At 48.5% G+C, this 5,000-nt stretch overlaps 1 protein-coding gene across 7 annotated transcripts in view; it reads left to right on the top strand.

Moving 5' to 3' along the window:
* The window catches only part of Tsp (Thrombospondin), a 109,567-nt gene that overhangs the window by 37,412 nt on the left and 67,155 nt on the right, over positions 1-5,000 (top strand). The window lies entirely within an intron of this gene.

The raw sequence follows: 5,000 nt of genomic DNA, 5'->3' as shown, positions 1-5,000 counted from the left end.
GTGTGAAGGCATTGGTATGTGTGTGTGTGTGTGTGTGCTGTAGTAATTATTTTTATATCTGAACATGTAATAGAAAGATACACGCAAAGGATGTTAACACCAACCACATATGTACATGTAGTTATGTCTTGTGTATGATGTATCTATATTTGCTTGCCGATGAGGACATACGCTAAAAATAGATAGATAAATAAATAGACATCAAACACAAATATACAAATAATAAAAGACAAAAGATAAGACGAAAATGGAGGACAATATAAAGGGGAAAAAGAAGAAGATGGAAAAGAAGAACTAAAAGAAGAAGAAGAAGAAAAGAAGAAGAAGAAGAAGAAGGATATGACAAGGAACTAAAAGAATAAGAGGAAAAGGAAACATATGAAGAAGAACAGAAATAAAAGGAATAATAATGATGATAATAATAATAAGCAAGAAGAACTAGTAGTAGTAATAGCAGTGTCAACAGAAGTAGTAATACAGTAATAATAAGAAGAAATAAGAACTATGATATTAAGAAGAAGAAGAAGAAGAAAAAAAAAGGGGGCGAGAAAAATTGCGAGATAGGAATAAAGGAACAGCAACAGGGAAAGCAGAAAGAAAGCGAAAGGGTGAAATAAGAGAAGCCAAAGAATAAAAGACACAAACACTCTCCCTCTCCTCTCCTCTCCTCTCCTCTCCTCTCCTCTCCTCTCCTGCTGCAGCCGTTTTAATGATGATGACAACCTTGCCTGGGAAGATGACCCTCCCTCCCTCCTCTCCTCTCCCTCGCTCCCCTCGCCTCCCCTCCCTCCCTCCTCTCCTCTCCCTCACTCCCCTCGCCTCCCCTCCCTCCCTCCTCTCCTCTCCCTCGCTCCCCTCTCCTCCCCTCCCTCCTCTCCTCTCCTCTCACTGGCTCCCCTCTCCTCCCCTCCCTTCCTCCACTCCTCTCCCTCGCTCCCCTCGCCTCCCCTCCCTTCCCCCTCTCCTCTCCCTGGCTCCCCTCGCCTCCCCTCCCTTCCCCCTCTCCTCTCACTGGCTCCCCTCTCCTCCCCTCCCTCCCTCCTCTCCTCTCCCTCGCTCCCCTCGCCTTCCCTCCCTTCCCCCTCTCCTCTCCCTCGCTCCCCTCTCCTCCCCTCCCCTCCCTTCCCTCCCTCTTCTCCTCTCTCTGGCTCCCCTCGCCTCCCCTCCCTTCCCCCTCTCCTCGCCCTGGCTCCCCTGTCCTCCTCTCCTCTCCTTATGCACCCTTCTTCTCCCCTCCTTCTCTCCCTCTTCCCCCTCTTTCCCCTTTCCCAAACCCCTTCCCTGATCTCCTCCTCCTTTCTCCTTTTCCCTCCCTTCTTAGCCCTCCTTTTCCCCTTCCTATCACCCTCATCTCCCTACCTCTCTTCCCCCAGTTCCCCTGTACCCTCCTCCCCTTATCCCCCTTTTCACGTTAACCCTTTTCCATCTTCTCACTCCTCCCCCCTCTCTCATCTGCTCCCTATTCTTTCCTATTCTCCTCTCCCCTCATTCTACTCCCCTTCTGTCCCCCTCCCTTCCTCCTGGCTCCCCCTCTTCTCCTTAAAATTGTCTTTCTCCCTCTTACTCACCAATCCCCCTTCCTCCCCTTCTCTTGCCTCCCTCTCCATATGCCTCCCCCTTCTCTCCCTTCTCAACCTCCCTCCTCCACACTCTCACTCCCTCTTTCTTTCTTTCCCCTTAGCCTCATAACAGCGTCCACTTCCCTCCTTTACTCTTTCCCTTTAGCATCACATCAGCGTCTCCCTTCTGCTTCCCTTCCTCCTCATACTCTTCTACCTTCCCCTTTTTCCCTTTCCCTCTTTACCCTTTCCCACTTTAATCTTAACCCTTTCCCTCCCTCCCCTCTTTCCTCTTTCCCCTCTCCCTCCCTCCCCTCTCCCATTTTCCCCTTAACCCTTTCCCCTCTCCCTCCCTTCCCTCTTTCCTCTTTCCCTTTAACTCTTTCCCCTCTCCCTCCCTCCCCCCTCCCATTTTCCCCTTAACCCTTTCCCCTCTCCCTCCCCCCTCCCATTTTCCCCTTAACCCTTTCCCCTCTCCCTCCCCCCCTCCCATTTTCCCCTTAACCCTTTCCCCTCTCCCTCCCCCCTCCCATTTTCCCCTTAACCCTTTCCCCTCTCCCTCCCTCCCCCTCCCATTTTCCCCTTAACCCTTTCCCCTCTCCCTCCCCCCCTCCCATTTTCCCCTTAACCCTTTCCCCTCTCCCTCCCCCCTCCCATTTTCCCCTTAACCCTTTCCCCTCTCCCTCCCCCCCTCCCATTTTCCCCTCTCCCTCCCCCCCGCCATTTTCCCCTTAACCCTTTCTCCTCTCCCTCCCCCACTCCCATTTTCCCCTCTCCCTCCCCCTGAATGCAAGTTGTGCAGTCAGCCCTATTCACACACCCTTGACCACTATGTAATGATATGTCCTCTAATTGAAGAATTTCGTGAAAGGATTGAACGTAAAACATTGTACAGTATTGCAACATCCTTTATAGAGGACGGCATTTTATCAGATATATTACGTAAACACAAAGACTTTGCCTGTAATAGATAAAATTGCAAGGCCTCTCTAGAGTGATATACATGCACTACTATGTCTTATGTATAGCTTTGCCCTAGCTTATTGATTGACAGGGTCACAGTAATATCTGTTTTACCAACAATGTATGTCTCAGAATCTAATATGAACTGTACAAATCATTTAGGCATAGTTCCTATGCCTATTCATATGTATACAATGTATATAGTATGAATAAACATATCAAAATCAAATCAAATCCCTCCTCCCTCCCATTTTCCCCTCTCCCTCCCTCCCCCCTCCCATTTTCCCCTTAACCCTTTCCCCTCTCCCTCCCTCCCTCCTCCCATTTACCCCTTAACCCTTTCCCCTCTCTCTCCTCCCCCTCCCATTTCCCCCTTAACCCTTTCCCCTCTCCCTCCCTTCCCCCTCCCATTTTCCCCTTAACCCTTTCCCCTCTCTCTCCCCCCCTCCCATTTTCCCCTTAACCCTTTCCCCTCTCCCTCCCCCCCTCCCATTTTCCCCTTAACCCTTTCCCCTCACTCTCCCCCCTCCCATTTTCCCCTTAACCCTTTCCCCTCTCCCTCCCCCCTCCCATTTTCCCCTTACCCCTTTCCCCTCCCCCCCCCCCCCTCCCATTTTCCCCTTAACCCTTTCCCCTCTCCCTCCCTCCCATTTTCCCCTTAACCGTTTCCCCTCTCCCTCCCTCCCTCCCATTTTCCCCTTAACCCTTTCCCCTCTCCCTCCCCCCCTCCCATTTTCCCCTTAACCCTTTCCCCTTAGCCTCACAACAGCGTCCACTTCGGGGGTGATAACTCCGTCTCGCCAGCGGGAGTGTCTCACGCTGGTGCCCACGTGGTTTTTGTTTGTTTAATTGCTTGAGTGTTTGTCCGCTTCTTGCGAGTGCATACGTGACAATAAGGGAGTCGTTTTCTACACAGTGTTTGCCAAACTTTATGTTCTTTTTGGATTGTTAATAACAGTTGCTTGAATTTTGTTTCGTTATGCTTTTTCTGTTGCTTTTTTTTTTTATTAACGTGAGAATGTTTGTGTTTTTTTTCTGCACAGTCTTTAGGCTGTCTATGATATTTGGTTTATTTTCTTCTATTCCTTCTGTGTTTGCATAGTTCTCTCTCTCTCTCTCTCTCTCTCTCTCTCTCTCTCTCTCTCTCTCTCTCTCTCTCTCTCTCTCTCTCTCTCTCTCTCTCTCTCTCTCTCTCTTTCTCTCTCTCTCTCTCTCTGCCTCGCTCTTTGGAAGGGTTCTTACTGTCTCTCTTTATTTCTGTTTATCGTGTCTCATTATTTTTATGTCTCTATTACATTGTTCTTTCTTTCTCTTTCTCCGCCTCTCCGTGTCGCTGTCTTTTTGTCTATGTCTTTTTTTGTCACTGTCTTATTATCATCATTTCCTGTCATTATTATTATTTTTTTGTCTTTGTCGATCTGTCACTATTTTCTTTTTCGTTGTTGAAGTCACTTTGACATCTTATTTCCTCTCTCTCTTTCTTTCTTTTTTCTTCCAATCCACAATCCCCCTCCCCTTTTCTCTCTCTTTTTATCTTAGTGGATTTCTCTCTCCCTTCCCTTCCTCCTCCTCCCCATCCCTCCCTTCCTTCCCGTTTTCACACACTCCTCCCCCACAATCCCATTGTGTTGTTTATCTTCGGTGTCACGTTGCAGCTCAGAAATTCGATGTTGATTGTTGCTTTCATCATTATCGTCAACCTTTGCCATTGCACTTCTTTCTCAGCCACGTGTGGAGAGGAGCTCAACTGTACGAATAAAAACGCAGGCACACACACACGGACACGTACACGCACACACACACACACACACACACACACACACACACACACACACACACACACACACACACACACACACACACACACACACATACATAGAAGCACGCCCCCCCCCCCCTCCCCCCTTCCCCATGCGGTCAGGAAACTACGCCGACCCCAACGGCTGCAGCTGCCTCCTTCGCATACCAACTGCACGGATGTGTTGACCTCCCCCTCCTCCCCCTTCACTCCTCCTCCTCCTCCTCCCTCCTCCTCCTCCGCCCCTACCCCCCTAAGTCGTGTTCATGTAGGCGTGGGCGTCATATGCACACGATCTGAGAGACGCGTACACATGCATAGAAGACGGTTGGCCTAGAGATACATGTGCTGGAGCATTTATTCATCTTTATTTTAAGATGAAATATCTCGTGCTGATGGGAAGATGGGAATGTATTGTAGTATTAGAATAGATAGTATGAGAAAAACGGGCCAAAATGATGAAAAAAAAGAAACACAGAATAGTCAAGTTGTTATTTCTAAAAAATAGATTTTATATGAAAACGCATAGCAATATATTCAAGGCGTATTTTCAAACACGAAAATCTGGACCCATCGTAACGCTCACATAAATAATCTACGTACATATGGCTAAACCCACACACACGTTCCATATACGCAAGTGACACCAGCGAAACAACAAACAAACACAAAACACTTTC

This window comes from Penaeus japonicus, unplaced genomic scaffold, assembly GCF_977035675.1.
Source record: "Penaeus japonicus unplaced genomic scaffold, GWHDUDI00000001_assembly GWHDUDI00000018, whole genome shotgun sequence".
NCBI classification, from domain to species: Eukaryota; Metazoa; Arthropoda; class Malacostraca; order Decapoda; family Penaeidae; genus Penaeus; species Penaeus japonicus.
Note: the sequence above shows the minus strand (reverse complement) of the source record. Positions and strands in the feature narration are given on the sequence as shown.